This window comes from Aquarana catesbeiana, linkage group LG05, assembly GCF_042186555.1.
Source record: "Aquarana catesbeiana isolate 2022-GZ linkage group LG05, ASM4218655v1, whole genome shotgun sequence".
NCBI classification, from domain to species: Eukaryota; Metazoa; Chordata; class Amphibia; order Anura; family Ranidae; genus Aquarana; species Aquarana catesbeiana.
Genome location: NC_133328.1, coordinates 293,912,744 through 293,929,647, shown reverse-complemented (window position 1 = coordinate 293,929,647; position 16,904 = coordinate 293,912,744). Strand labels below are relative to the sequence as shown.

The 16,904-nt window shown below is 41.6% G+C and overlaps 1 long non-coding RNA gene across 1 annotated transcript in view; it reads right to left on the bottom strand.

The window, feature by feature from the left end:
- Positions 1-1,228: 1,228 nt before the first annotated feature.
- LOC141145879 (uncharacterized) overlaps positions 1,229-16,904 on the bottom strand; it is a 164,169-nt gene continuing 148,493 nt past the window's right edge. The window contains exons 5-7 of the long non-coding RNA XR_012244688.1: positions 1,892-2,020; positions 1,723-1,794; positions 1,229-1,288 (exon numbers count right to left, since the gene is read on the bottom strand). This is a non-coding gene — a long non-coding RNA (uncharacterized lncRNA). The remainder of the gene's footprint in view (positions 1,289-1,722; positions 1,795-1,891; positions 2,021-16,904) is intronic.

The following is a 16,904-nucleotide window of genomic DNA, read 5'->3' as shown; positions in this document are numbered from 1 at the left end:
TCCTGTAACATCTTGAGATGTTTTCACTTCCATACCAGTTTTCCATTTTTGATATTTAGTGAGATGCACCTAATCAATTTGTGTGTTGGAGATAGTGGTGTCTGTGTCAATTCGCTGCGTCATACCAAGTTTGCAGAGCTGTGCAGGAAGGTGTAGTACTACTTTACTGTACTCTGACCAGGGCAGAGCTGAGTGTCCTCCCTGGCCAGAGTACAAAGGGATTCCCTTCTACACATCGAGCAGTGTAAAGGGGAATCTCCCAAAGATTTTATCCGCTTGGTTGCACGGGCGGCTGGAGAAAATCTTAAGGTGTAATGGACGCCTAAGTGCTAACTAATCTACCTCATCCAGACTGACTGACTTTGGCAAATATGGAAGATCAGTTGCACTTGTAGAAAAACATATCAGCTATACCAGCTTTTAACATTACACTCACCAAAGAGAAGCCATTCAAGCCATTGCATTTGGGATGACCTAATAAAAAGTTGTATAATAAAATATAGCAGGCTACTTTTTAAAGTTGATAATTTTGAAAGGCCACTGATTGTTGAATAAGCCCCACTTCTGTTCTAGGCTAGGTAGGTTACTCACTCCTGGTCTAGGCTAGGAGGTATAACAGGTATAACATCATGAGTAAAGTGTTAATGCATGAATTAGGGGCATGCCAGAGATTGAACATGTCCAGGGACTGCCAGCCAATAGCTGGAGATTCTTTTCTGACACACCCCCTCCAGCCTGCTGTGTTATTCACAATGATTAACAGTGATTGACTCAGACTGGGAATCTGAACTGCAGTAAGAAGGTGGCGTGATCAGGGACATTGAGGAAATAACAAGCACAGGGCACGCTAACAGGAAGACTGGAATCAGCTGCAGAGGGGAACTAATATAATTAATAATTCCAGCTAAACCGAAGCCTTGCAGAATAAATCACAAGCTATTCTAGACAAGGTATGCCACCAGCATTTCATATTTAAAATACTATATTTGCCTGGAAAATACAAAAAAGTTATGCTTACTCCCTGGATCTGCCGCGTCTGGCTGTTCCTCCGCATCCCCAGCAGCCTCTACAGGGCAGGTCTCCTCCACCTCCTGCTCAGCCTCAGTAGCTGTTGATTAATGATAGAAAAGAACATTACAATCTGCAGTGTACAACAATCTCACACATTAGTACAAGAACATTGAAACATGTATGATCACTCAGCAGATACCAGCAAGATTATACTAACTTAATGTGGGCGTTGCTGCCTCAGCCTCCTCCTCAGTCCCCCCCTCTGACAGGATGACACCTATTTATAAAGGAGAAATGATGAACGTTAATAAACGTAAATAAATATACTGTAGTGTAAATAGATAAAATTAATTATCCATTAGCATGGCAATACAGGGCAGGTCATTAACGTTTATCTACAAGGCAGGGACATGCATTCACCATTTAGAAAAAATCATTAAAAAAAAACAAATACGAGGCACTTACCTGTCCTGGTTCCAGCGGCGCCGGCGAGGGCTAGGTGCACCACCACTGATCAGGCACCTCAGTTCAGAGTGGCGACGTTCTGTCAGATTACGTAAGTTACGCAATCGCTTGCGTTACCTGACAGAGCATCGCAGAGGCTCTACCTGTCACTGCATGAGCGAGAAGCAATGACACTGGAATCAACAATGGAAGGCTGGACAAATGGAAAAGGAATCACTGTATTAGTGTCACTACTACAGTACTTACTGCAAGTTGATGATGTGGAGGACTCCTGCTCCTCCACCCTCTGCCTTCGGCGGCGCTGGGCCTGGAGACAATCTTTAAATAAAATCAAACACATCATGGTAAATGACTATGTCACTTCGCATGCTTGACAAAAAAAATGTCCTGCACACAATGCAATGCTGACACCAACCTTGATGAGCCAGCAGCTTTCTTATCTCATCCTCCCCTACAGCTGCTAAGAGCTCCTTCTCATGGGGGAGGAAAGGCACCTGCTTCCCTCTGCGCCACCCCGAACTGCCTGTGCTTACGCGCTATGGAACTGCAAAACAAAAATAGAAGAGAAACGGGTTCCACAATTAAACTACAATTGTAATCTGAAAATGACATCAACACATGAAACACATGTAGAATGAACGCGTAGAATGAAACAATGCAAATGGAATTTTTGGATTAGGCACATTTTTTCATGTAGCACAAGGTTTGCACATTTATTTATTAACCAAATTTATTGTAAGAAAAACGTATGCTTTTTTGGTGCACAATAAATAATAAAAGACAGGATTGGGATTGTGCCGAGTAAATGTCCATTGTCCACTCCAGTCCACCTTTCTATTACGCGATTGTGTGAACTGTGTATAGTGTAAAATTTCCTTTCTTGTTTCTTTTGCAAAGCATTAACCCACTTGCGGATGTGGACCCCCCATAGTAACTAAACATATGGCGGGTCCGCAAGCTGGTTAAGTCCAGCCACGTAACACTTATATATATATATATATATATATATATATATATATATATATATATATATATATATATATATATATATATATATATATATATATATATATATATATAACTTTTTTATTTTTCAATAACAAAAAATGTAAAACCCAGCGGTGATCTAATGCCACCAATAAAAGCTCTATATGAAGAATATTAAAAAGTAATACTGCGCCAATTATATAAGTGATGCAGCCAACATAACAACTAGACTAATTGTAAATAAATAGAAAATAAGACAATGTGGCGCTAAACAACCGGATGTTCGTTATCGGGCAGAACCCACCAGAATGATCATCCGGAGGTCACGATGCACAATAAAGTTTTATTGAAACATGACTCCACTTGGGTGAGTGTAAGCCAAAAAAATAAAGAATTGTCAAAACATAGATGTGTCTGTGAGATAGGTGTCAACCTGTACAAAACAAACTTCTATCCATGCATAAATAAAACCCAATAGTCAAAAAACCATTGGGAAAAAAATGTGCAACCTCAAAAAAATGTGCAAAAAATTACAACACGGATAATACCTCTATACAGTATACACTCATGTAAAGGGTGTTAGTGTCATAACTACAATAAATATAAAAAGAGAAAATAATATGTAATATATTCCCAAGCAAATTATTAGGTGAAACAAAGTCCAACAAATGTTCTTAAAACATATATTGGGTTCTAGTCAGAAGATAACTTAGATGTCTTCAATAGGATAAATCACATCAATCTCCCATGGCTAGGATGGACTTTAGGGTGGTATGGCACACAGATTTCTAATAGTTGTATGGAAAGGTTAAAATACCCTTACCGGAATAGGTGGACTCATTAGCCAAGGGCTGAGAGTCAGACAAGCTTGTGATGAGATCATGTGGGGATGGTTATCCCGGAGAAGATGTATACGGCACTGCTTCCAGACTTGATGAGTGATTGCAGCAATTACTCACCGATCAACCCAATCTAGATCTCACTGCCTTAGGATCTCCATGGTGCGGGACTATATGATGGTTGGTGAATCCAATTGCGAATCATCACAGAAGGGATGTATCCCTCAAACGGAAAAATGGAAAAAATACCTCCACATAGTGTGAATCCACTTCCAGAAAATGTTTATTAAAAGTTTGTAATAAAATTCTCTGACTCCCAAAACAAACAGGGACCAGATACAAACTGATAGTAAAAAAGCGCTTATATAAATCGTGGCTAAACAGGCATATCGGACCCAACGCGTTTCGTCCACATGGACTTCAACTGGGGTAAATGTCTGCTTGCCACTGATATACCGTATATATATATATATATACACTATGATAACAAACCTCAAAACACCTATTTGCGCCATGTGAAGCACAACTGCGTCTAAACACAATGGCGTCTATGACGTTATCGACAGACGAATGGGAGATGAACGGACAACCAAACCTCGGTCTGGCTAGCCTATAGGATGCCACCATGATGCCCACATGGACGTAAACCACAGTGCCTCCACAACGCGGAAGTCAATCAGCGGTCCCCCAGCCAACCAAAACCATATATGGCGGGAGAAGAGCATAAATTTCATTTGGGTAGTACATCGCAGGAGCGTGCAGTTTAAGCTACAATGTGCTAAATAGCAGAATATGGCCTGGTCAGCAAGGGGGCGTAACCTACAGGTGGTCAGGTCAAGTGGAACTTAAAAGCACTTACTGCTCAGTTTAGTGATAACTAACTAAGAACAAATAACGGGCATGGAAATATTCCTCTTACAATGATCGTGGCGATAATATATTTAACATGTGCAGCTGCAAACTATGCTTTCATGTGTAGGCTAGGCACACCTATGCGCAAATTTGTTTTTTCACAGGAGGGAGGATAAATTGAAAATGATTTATTCCTTTTTAAAAAAAAAATTCACTTAACTTTACTGACATCACATGTGATAGCAATAATATATGTTTATGTGTGTGTGTAAAATCAGTGCATTTTTTGAGCTTTTATCATTGTATAAATGACAATGGTCCCAAAATGGCATCAAAAGTGTCCGATGTGTCTGCCATAATGTCGCAGTCACAATAAAAATCGCTGATCGCCACCATTACTAGTAAAAAAAAATTGTTAATAAAAATGCCATAAAACTATCCCTATTTTGTAGATGCTATAACTTTTGCACAAACCAATCAATAAACGCTTATTGCAATTTTTGTTACCAAAAATATGTAGAAGAATACATATCGGCCTAAACTGAGGAAAAAATTTGTTTTTTATATATTTGTTGGGGATTCTTATATAGCAAAAAGTAAATAAAAACCGCAGAGGTGATCAAATACCACCAAAAGAAAGCTCTATTTGAGGGAAAAAAAGGACGTCAGTTTTGTTTGGGAGCAACGTCACACCACTGCACAATTGTCAGTTAAAGCGTCGCAGTGCCAAATCGCACAAAGTGGCACGGTCATTTGGCAGCCATACCTCCGGGGCAGAAGTGGTTAAAATGTAAAAAAAATAAATAATCAGACACTTACCGTTTTATGTCGCAACAGGCAGTCGGGTCACGCCGATGGCGATAGGTCTCCTCGACCTTCCTGGAGATCTCCTCCCACTTCTCCCGCTTCTACTCCAAAGTGGTTTCCCTGGAGCGGGGGCCACACAGCTGCATCCAGCAAGGAAGCGTTTCCCTTACAAGGACCTGGGACTCAATGTGAGTCCACATAAGGTTACGCTTCCTGCTGGTTGCAGCTTATGTCCCCCTCCTGTGCACATTTTTGGATACTGGTGTTGTTGGGGATGTTGCTGCCTCCATAGAAGGCCCAGGAACGTCCTCCTCCATGTTTTCATGGGTTGCTGGTGCTGCCATATCTGAGCCAGACACAGCGTCGGATTTTGCGGCCGCCATTGCACTTCCGATTGAGAAACGAATGTGAAAGTTTGGTTGGCTGACTGCTGGGGCAGAGTAGACCAATGAGCATGAACGATGAAGATTCGACACAGAAACAAAAACATGCAAACCTAAATCTTTGGCTTATGGTGTCTGTCGAAAGTTAGAAGATTCGACGGAGCAGCTAAACAAACTGTACGATGCTGCTATCGTACATTTCCGGTCAAATGCATCCCGGAAAATTCGACCGGAATGTACGATTGCGACATCGTACAGTTTAGCAGCTCCGTCGAATCTACTTTGAACATTCGACAGACACCATAAGCCTTTAATGACAGATTCGACCTTAATTCATTTCGATTTTCGGACGAATGCAAGTTTTTAACGAAAAACGAAATAAAGAAAAAAGAATTTCGGGAGTAACTAAATAAATGTATTTTTCGTACGAAAACGAAATTCCGAAACAAAATATTTCAGTGTGCACATGTCTAATGGCATCTCATGTTTTGCTGGTTTGGAGCCCAGTTTGGTGCTAGACCGGGCTCCCTGTCCCCCATCCCCTTGGATCCCAAATAAGTGGCCAACCAAATATTAATTTGATTTGGATTTCTCTTGTGTTCATTTACTTTCCATTTTGTTAATTGATAAAAATAAACTAACAAATTAACACTTATATTTCCTAAATCATTTTTAAATTTACAGCATTTTTTCACGTCTGCCTAAAACTTTTACACATTAGTGTAGTTCTAGCCAAAGAGTTTTTTTTTTTTTTTTTCATTTTGGATAGAGTGGGAAAAGACTAAAACCTCTGTCAGGGTCTACTGTTTTTTTTATTATTTTTTCTTATTTTTTTTCTTTTCTCTTTCCTTCTTTTCCTTCCCTTTTTTTTCTTTCTCCTTTTCCCTTTCCCTTTTATTTATAATCCATCCTTTATTAAACATTTTTTTCTCTTTATAACAATTAATATTTACATGGCATAGCCACAAAAAATGTTCAATATCATAACGTATATGTACATACCGAGCACGGAAAGTGGCTCCCTCAGCACCACCTCCCCATGCACCCAAAGAAAAAAGAAAAAAAAAAGGGGGGGAAGAAACCAATTTATAAAGTGCTATAAAAATGAAATTTAAAATCTTCAAGTGTTTGTGCTCTGTGTATATTGTTGACTTGCTACGTGAGAACAAAAAAAAAGGGGGGGGGGGGAACCCCAGTTTGTGAAAGTGCTGTATAAATAAATAATTTAAAATCTTCAGGTGTTTGTACTCTGTGATATATTATTAACTTAATACCTGTAAGAAAGGGAGGAAAAAATTAAGAAGAAAAAAAAACCCCAGTATGTGAGAATTTATAATCTTCAAGTGTATGTGCTCTGTGTATATTATTATCCTAATACATGTAAAAAAAGGAGAAGAGAAAAAAAAAGTGAATAAACCCATTTTGTGAAAGTGCTATAAAAATAAATAATTTAAAATCACTAAGTGTTTGTGCTCTTTGTATATTATTATCCTAATACATGTAAAAAAAAAAAAAATTCTCTTTTTCCTTTTCCCCTTCCCTTTCTCTCCTCTCCCCTCCTTTTTCCCCTCCCTTCCCTTCTCTCTCTACTATTCTCCCCCCTTTCTTCTTCTCCTCTCTCTCTGTAAAGTGCTTTTAAAATAAATGTAAAATCTTCAAGTGCCTGCTGTGTTCTATGTATATTATTAACTTAATATGTGTAAGGGAAAAAAAAAGGGGGGGGGAAGGGAGGGGGGAGGGTGGGGAGACAGAGGAGGAGGCAAATCTGCGGAGGGAGCCCCCTCCACAATACGCATATGCCACATAATCACAAATTTAATACTCTTTATTCTTAAAAACAACAACAACAAAAAATATGTTGTGGACTGTTCCTTATTTATCTTCCCATTGTCAGATTCCCCTTTAAAATGTATCTAGATTACCAGCAATAGCTTCTAATAATTTAATCTCTATCTAACTCCTGATCAAGACTTTCCCACTTTGCCCATATTTTATCAAATTTGTCCTGTTTATATCTGGTCTTATAAACCGACCTTTCTGCCTCCTTCATCTCATCTACTTCCCTTTTCCACTCTCTCAATATAGGGCATGTAGCCTGTTTCCAGTGCCTAGGTATTAACATCTTTGCTGCATTTAATAAATGTGGTATTACACTGTTCTTAAAGGATTTTATGGCTCCCATGCTCCCATGGAACAAGAAGTGTACTGGTGTTAGTTCTATACCCTTATTTGTCATTCTTTTGATCCAGGGTGCTATTTCTTCCCAAAATACCTTGATTTTAGGGCATGTCCACCAAATATGAAGAAATGTACCCCTTTCTTACATCCCCACCAGCAGCGATTGTCTACAGTTGGATATATCTGTGCTAATCGCTCCGGGGTTCTGTACCATCTAGTCAAGAATTTATGACATTTCCTGGATAGATGAGCTTACGGACGAGGAATGTGTTACTTCTATTCATTTTTTTGTTTGTGATGGGGTAAATGTACAGTACAATTTAGTTCATTTTCCCATTCTTTAATAAAATGTGGTGTTGTAATTTCTTGTTCACTGAGCATTAGTTTATACATTTGAGATAGTAAATGATTGGGTTTTGATATCCTCATAGACATCTTCTCGAATATGGTTAGAGCATTTTGGGACCTTAATTGATGTTCTATTTTTTTAAAGAAGTTTTGCATTTAGTTGTATCTCCATCCTGCCATCCTCATGTCTCCTTGTGATGATACCAATTCTGCTTGGGGCATCAGAGTACCCAAAGGACCATATCTTGAACACATTGTATTTCCTCCTGATTCCCATGGACCCAATGCTCCCTTTTCTTCTCCAGGGGGGAACCATGGATATGCTCCCAATGGGGCTAGAGGGGATATTCTAGGAGCATATTTGCCTGTTTTATTTAATCTATCCCACACTGCCAGTGTATTTCGGGTTAATGGGGATGTCCATTTGGATAGTCCCCTATCCTTAGCTGATATCCATGGTGCTCCCGCCAAATCTCTTTCTGCTGTTTTTCTCAATCAACATCCATGCTTTATTGTTGGAGTCGTGACACCAATTTAAGATGCGTACTAGAGACATTGCTTTGTAATACATTGCAATGTCTGGCAACCCGACTCCTCCCTCCCCTTTACTTCTGCGAAGGATATTATATGCTATTCTAGCATTCCCATCTTTCCATATGAAAGACAGAAATGCTCTGCGTACCTTTCTGAAAAAAATTTGGGGGAGTGGTATGGGTACTGTATACAGTATATATAATAATCTGGGAACTATATTCATTTTAAGGGTGTTGATCCTTCCAAACATTGTTAAAGTATGTCTTTTCCAAATGTGCAGATCATCTATTTTAGCGAGTAGGGGGCTGTAGTTCATGTAAGAGTTTTACATCTGCAGATATCTGCACTCCCAAATAAAACAAGGACTTCTTATTCCATATAAACAGGTATTTATTTTGTAGAGATGTAGTTAGTGATGATGGCACATAACTGGGTAATAATACCGATTTCTCTAAATTTATTTTAAAATTCGATAGTTTCCCATATCTTGTCACCTCCTGCATCACTTCTTTAATGGATTCTTGGGGTTTTGATAGAAAAAATAAATAACAAATCATCAGCATATGCTGAAACTTTATATTCTCTAGGTCCGATTCCTACTCCTGATATTCCTTTATTTTCCCTTATTTTGCATAGGAAAGGTTCTAACACCAGAACAAATAGTATTGCGGACAGTGGGCAACCCTGCCTTGTGCCGTTTTGTATGTCAAAACCGCTTGATAGGGTTCCGTGCCCTTGGTCCTGCGTATAGTGCTGATACCCACCCCATCTACCGTTCCCCCAGACCTATTCCACTTAAAACTTCCATCATGAATACCCAGTTCACTCTATCAAGGGCCTTTTCGGCATCCATTGATAGCACTACCCTTGGTATCTTATTAGGTCCATTCTGCATCCAATGGAGAACATGAAGGGCCCGTATTGTATTGTCTTTAGTTTCTCTTCCCATCATAAACCCCGTTTGATCAGAGTGTACCAATTGTATTATTTTATCCTGCAATTTAGTTGCTAATATTTTTGCGAGTAGTTTAGTGTCTGATTTAAAAGGGAAATAGCTCTGTATTTTGCACAATATTTTGGATCTTTCCCAGGTTTTGATATTGCTGTCACAAAGGCCAGCAGTGCTTCTGGGGGTAACGGATTAGTGGTTGTCATTGCATATTGGTGTAATCAAAATATTAATACATTTTTTATGGGGCGTGGCCTGCTACAGCATGGAGTAGGACGTGGAAGACCCGAGCTCCGTCCAATACACCTGAATCCACATTAATCCTGCTTCTCAGTATCATCCTGCAGCAGCCTGATATACCTTCTGGGGTCCCTGCACGTATATAGACCTGTCTCAGCGGGCCTTTGATCGGACGGGAGTTCCAAACGGCACGGCGCTCCTCCGTGGCGGCAGCCGCAACTATTGGCTGTGGCTTCGGCCTAGTCAATTCCGGCGGCCATCCTGCTCCACTCGGACTCCTCATTTATACCCCCTCCTGGCCTCCCTGGTGTCTGGTTCTCCTCCCGCACATAGACCCTGCTCTGAGGGCTTCAAGTCAGGGTTTAGATGGAGCGGTATTCTTCCGTACGGCGGCAGCCTCAAATCCAGGCCGCGGCTTCGGCCTGGTCCTGGACTCTGGCGGCCATCTTGCTCCTCCCGGCCTCTTCAAAGGTGCTACGTTCTGGCCCCTGGGATACCTGGCTCCCCCACTAAACGCTGATCCTCCTGCACAGGATCCTGAATAGGAGTCTGAGCCGAACAGTGCCCCCCCGCACAGCGACAGCCTTAAATCCGGGCCGTGGTTTCGGCCTAGTGTCGGCAGCCATCTTGGTGCTCTCAGCCTCCTCACCAGCAATACATCCTTCCTTCCTGGACTCTGCACCCAGTAAAGTGGATTATTTAGCCCACCCACTGTTCTCTGCAACTCCTCCAGGGACACCACAGTGCTCAGACCTACAGATGACCCCTGCATCCTCCAGATGAGTGGCACCCATATTGCTACTCTATACCGAACACTCCTCACCCTCCCATCTCTCCTTTACTTGATCTAAATCTCGGCTGACAACCCCAGTGCCCTTGCCCGCCAAAGTATTGTCCTTACCTAAGTCTCCTGGGGGTACTCGGGCCTATCGGGGGTGAACGGGGACTCAAGACCTGTCCTAGACGATACATGTGGTGACTGTCTTGCTACTCTTGTCCTTCAAGCCCCCCAGCTCACCCTCTGTGCCGAATCCGCAACCGCTCAACCAGCTACGTCTGCCGCCTCTTACCAACAGTCATGGCCCCGATGAAACCCAAGTCCGACACAGCTGCCAAACTTGATAAATATCGCTGACAGGATAAAGACAACATGGGGGAAGATGGTGGCGCCGCGTCGGATGGGAGGGAGGTGGCGGGCGCAGAGACGGATAGAGTGCTGGAAGCCATCTCTGCGCTCCAGGCCACCCTCACGACCAAAATTGAGGAGGTTAAGGTAGACGTCTCCCTGGTCCGACAAGACCTGCACAAGCTTAAAGAGCGAGTTAAGACATCTGAGACCAGACTAGGAGAGGTGGAGGACGCGATCCCGCCATTACAGACTACCTCTGAACGCATGCAATACCAGATCAATCAACTCCTGGCAAAGCAAGATGACATGGAGAACAGGCTTCATAGGTGCAACCTCCGCTTCATTGGCCTACCGGAAGGGATGGAGGGGAAAGATCCCACCACATTTCTGGAACAATTACTAATTACAACGTATGGCAGGGAGACCTTTTCGCCCACGTTTTCTGTCGAAAGAGCGCATCGTATGCCCGCTAGGCCGCCACCACAAGGTGCTCCACCCCGAACATTTATCGCCAAATTGCTAAACTATAAAGATCGCGACACAACGCTGCGCATGGCAAGGTTGAAAGGTAATATACCTATTGACAACGTCAAGGTTGCCATCTTCCCTGATTTCTCCACCGAAGTACAGAAACGCAGACAAGACTTCACCGAAGCCAAAAGGCGCCTGCGCATCAAAAATCTTAAATACTCAATGTTATTCCCCGCACGTCTTCGTGTGGGGGATGATGGCCGAGCCATTTTCTTTGAAACCCCCGAGGATGCCATTGCTTGGTTGGAGCGCCGAGACAACAGGAAAGAGAATGAATAACCCAACATACACAGCACATGACCGTGTACTGCCATAGGGGGTCACAGGCCTCTTTTCTTATAACATGAGAGACTTTGCTCTAAACACCTCAGGAGAAACTATATACTATCACTTATTATTTTGACGACCGGAGCCTCGGGTCAGTAATAGTCCTACAGAACACATGTTTGGTGCAGAGTGACTTTGCCCCACGCACCTTTAGGGAAATCAGTCACCGAACCTGGAATGAAGCCGTCCAACTACAATTACACACATTTAACTATCCCAGAGACTACATACATCTATTTTCTTTATACATGATACTGTGGGATATGTTTATTCTGGGCTCCAAAACCCAACGGCTACCCTGGTTTTTTCTTTTATTTCAGATGCAGCTGACTGTTTTTTCCCGGATTCCAATTTCAGTTTTGTTTGGGAAGTATGCCCGCACAGGTTGGGGTCGGTGCAGGGCTGGGAGGGAGAGGGGAGGGAAAATGTTTAAGTTACTTTTTAAAATGCAAGAAGTACTATGTTTACACTTTCTGAATCAATATAGTTTTTTGAATAATATTGAAAATTTGCCTTTGCTGCTATGTTTTGTAGTACTGTACACACTCATACATAATTTTTGTATAAAGGTACTGGTGAGACTCAGGATACGCACCTTAATACTGAAATTGATTTGTGAGAACTCCATATGGCGTCTATAAAATTCCTTACTTGGGATGTGAGGGGCTTGCGTGAACCGCTTAAGAGGTCGGCAACCCTCGCATTCCTTAAGAAACAGAGGGCTGATGTAATAGCATTGGTGGAAACCCATATAGACGGCAAGCTACAGATGGCCCTACGTCGCCCCTGGGTAGGATGGGCATTTCACTCGACGTTTACATCCCATTCCAGAGGTGTATCTATTTTAATTGCAAAATCCATACACTTTGAGTCAGGAGAGATATGCACAGACCCTCAGGGAGAACCCTTCCTAATCTTGGCTTTCTATGTCCCCCCTCCATTCTCTATTACTATAATACTGGAGGGTATCTCCTTCATGGCAAGATACCCCACGGTGCAAGCAGTATGGATGGGGGATTTTAATTCCACAATGAATGATACCCTAGACAGACTTCGCCCACTGACAGTAGCTGCAATGAGGACAAATTACACTAAACTACATAAAATAACCTCATCCATTTATCTAATTGATACGTGGAGACATAAATTTCCGCATACCTCAATGTCTCGAATAGATTTCATTCTGGTGTCTAAACAACTTTTACCTAGATTATTGACAGTGTCCTTTGGACCTAGGCTGTTGTCTGATCATAGCTTTTACTCTATTACTCTTAGCGTGTCCCTTGCCAAGCAGAAGCGGGCCTGGCGCTTAAACCCTTTTTGGTTGTCCTTGCTGCCAGAAGATGATATGCTTGGGGTGGAATGGACTCGTTTTTTTACGGACAATGAACATTCTGCTCCTGCGCCAGTAGTGTGGGACACGTTTAAGTTGCATGCCCGAGCTGTCCTGACCTCACGCATTAATCAGATTAAAACAAACTCCGCGGAAGCCTTAGATAAAGCAATCATAGAACTATCCTCTTCAGAACAAGCATATATAGCTGTCCCATCCATAACAAATGCCAATACTCTTAAACTACAGACAAGAGTGGTGTCCCAGATGCATTATGTAAAAGCTAAACAGAAATTATTCTTCAATAGACAGAGGTGGTTTGAACATGGAGAAAAAGCAGGTAAATTGCTCGCATATCTTGTTCATAGTGAAGACAAGCCCCCAATTGTAATTACGCTTCATGATAAGGATAGACAGCCAATCACGGATCCTTTTGTCGTGTCCTCCAAGTTTAGAGATTTTTTTACAGAACTTTATACATCGACGGTCTCGGAGGATACGACAATAATGGATCAGTTTTTGAGTAAAATCATACTTCCACAACTCTCGGAGAGTCAAGTCGAACTTCTTGAGGCACCCCTCACGGTAGAGGAAATAAAGATTGCTATTGCAGACTTTGCTGGGTCCAAATCCCCGGGGTCTGATGGTTTGCCCATTGAATTTTATGCACACTTTTCTGAGATACTTACACCCAAACTGCTGACTCTGTATAACAATATGTTCGAAACCTCAACACTACCTGCATCCATGAGAGAGGCCACGATAGTACTTATACCCAAACCAGGGAAAGATTTAGGATACCCTGAGTCGTACCGCCCCATATCTTTACTCCAAGTGGATGTCAAAATATTAGCCAAAGTACTCTCCAAACGTCTAAATCAAGTAATACTATCCCTTATACATGTGGATCAGTCAGGGTTTATGCCTGGCCGTAACACCTCCTTTAATTTAAGGAAGTTATTTATTAATCTCCAGGCCAAGCATGATAATGTGGGCACAAGAGTGATAGTAACATTAGATACAGCCAAGGCATTTGATTCGGTTGAATGGAGATATCTATGGAGATGCATGGAGGGATACGGATTTGGGCCCAGATTTATCAGATGGGTGCAACCGTTATATCAGCAACCAACTGCCTGAGTGGTGGCCAATGGATGCCCCTCTCGGGAATTTGGCCTAAGCAGAGGTACGAGGCAGGGATGCCCGCTCTCGCCTTTGCTCTATGCTCTGGCATCGGAACCCCTCGCCGTGTCCATTCATACTAACCAGGAGATAATAGGTTTGACATTCGGATCCCTTACCGAGAAAATTAGCCTCTATGCAGATGACACTCTCCTCTACCTGGCAGACCCTGGTCTATCTCTACACACAGCTCTTAACGTAATTGAGCAATTTGGGAAATTCTCGGGCTTGAGGATTAATTGGGGAAAGTCACAGATATTACCAATTGATAGTTTTCCACCTACAGAATCACAGTCTAATTTACCCCTTCAACGGGTGGGTATAATAAAATACCTTGGCGTTAAAATATCCAAGAATCCAGTAGACTATATTTCCTTGAATATCGAACCATTATTCTCCCTAATTAAATCTAAGATCCAGGTCTGGTCCCGCCTCCCTTTGGGAATATGGGGTCGGGTCAATTTAATAAAGATGGTACTACTGCCTAAGGTACTGTACGTCTTATGGCATACTCCAGTATATCTACCCCTCAAGTATTTTAAACTATTAGAAACACTACTTAAACCATATATATGGGAGAAATCTAGACACAAACTCTCATGGCAAACACTTAAAAATTCAATGGACATGGGTGGAACAGCACTACCTGATTTTACCCATTATTATATTGCGTCACAGCTATCCCAACTATTTCACATTGATAAAACTGACAAGGAACGCTTTCTTATTCTGCTGAGCCCCCGTTGGGTTCAGTATACTGGAGATCCAATAAACGGGATAGCAGTGGGTGTAGGGAACACACAGTCAAAAGATTATAGACATTCTTTGCTATATCATTATAGACGCATATGGGAATTGGCTTCTTCTAAATTAGAGACACCACCATTCAATGACTATACACCACTTTGGCATAATAACAAGCTGCAGGAACTTAACGGAATCCAGAACTCAGGGCATATACTATTTACACCATCTGTTCACAAACAGAACTTTTAAAACGTTTGAGGCACTTAAGATGGAGTTCGAAATTCCGAATCAAATGTTTTTTTGTTATCTCCAGATCCGTCATGCGATCCAAACGCAATTTTCACAGGGTCCTCCACAGCCCACCCCTAACTCTATTATAGCCATAATCAAGTTTTTACAACATGTTATCCGCCCCTACCTCTGCAAAATTAGCCTACGCGTTGAAACCAAGATGGGAGAGGGAGGTTGGGGGGATGGAGGATGAAGAGTGGGAGGAGGCCTTGAAAACATGCAAGTTGGTTTCACCCAAACTTTCAGACAGACTGTCCAAGATCTTTATACTTCATCGTGCATACCTCACTCCTCTTAGGGTAGCTAGATATAAAAGAAGTCAATCCACCACATGTCCAATGTGTGGAACTGAAACAGGCACATTCTTTCACCTTATATGGTCTTGTCATAAGATACAAGACTACTGGAAACAAATAGTTACTTTCTTACATGATGAAATGGGGTCCCCTTTAACCCTCGACCCAAAGCAATGCCTACTGGGGATTTTTCCAGATGTACTAGATAAATTCACACTAATATTCCTACATGAAACTTTATTCTCTGCTAGGAAAATTATTGCCAGACAATGGATGAGATCCGAACCCCCTCAATTGGTGGACTGGAAAAGAGACATTAACACAACCCTTCCATATAAAAAATTCCTTTATATTAACAGAGGCTGTCCAAATAAATATAACAGAATATGGGATAGATGGTTACAAGAGTCTACGACATGCACATAAATGGTGCTTATCCTGATACTTACTAGGTATGGGTGTGGAAGTGTACAGTTTATGTCAGAACCTAAAGAACTAACTATATGATTGAAATATATGTGTATTATGTTCTTTGTGTACGGAATGTCTTCTGCATGATGCTAAACATGTGTACCAATGCTTTCCATGTATTATGTACAATCTTGCAAATAAAAAGTTTGTTATAACGTAAAAAAAAAAAAAAAAAATACATTTTTTATAGTACGCATTTGTTAGGCCATCTGCCCGCTGGCTTTTCCCCATTGGTAGGTTTTCTAACGCTTTTTTAATTTCCTCTACCGTAATCTGCTCCTCCAGTCTTTCCACCGCTTCCAAAGGAAGAGGTGGTAATTTAGATTCTTTAATATAATCTCTTATTTCCCCTACTTGGTCCCCTTCTTCTGATCCCGACGAAGTTGTCCAGATATGTAGAGAGTTTTGTTCTAAGTGTTTCCAGCTGTTTTGCTTCCTCAGGGTCAAGACTATTTTTATGTTTAATCTCTAACTCATGTATGTTTTCTTATAAATCCTCCAACTCCTTCCTTTTCTTCTTTTTAACTCATGAACCATGAGCTATTAACTCACCCCTAATGACAGCCTTGTGTGCCTCCCATATTGTTTGTTCTGATACTTCTCCTGATGTGTTTTCTTCAAAATAACTTATCATTTTATTCCGTATATCTTCCACTATCTGTTTGTCATCTAACAATGACTCATTTAAATTGCCATGTCTGCTCCCGTTGACCCACAGATACCGGAAGAAACTTCATTACCGCTGGGGCATGGTCGGAAATCGTTATTTGTTCTATTGTCACGGCTCTCACTTGTTCCAAATAATACTGGTCCACTATGAACAGATCCAACCTAGAGTATAATTTATGGGTCTTTGAATAATAGCTTTAATCTTTCAACCCCTCATTAACCACTTCAGCCCTGGAAGAATTTACCCCCTTCCTGACCAGAGCACTTTTTGCGATTCGGCACTGCGTCGCTTTAACTGACAATTGCACGGTCGTGCGACGTGGCTCCCAAACAAA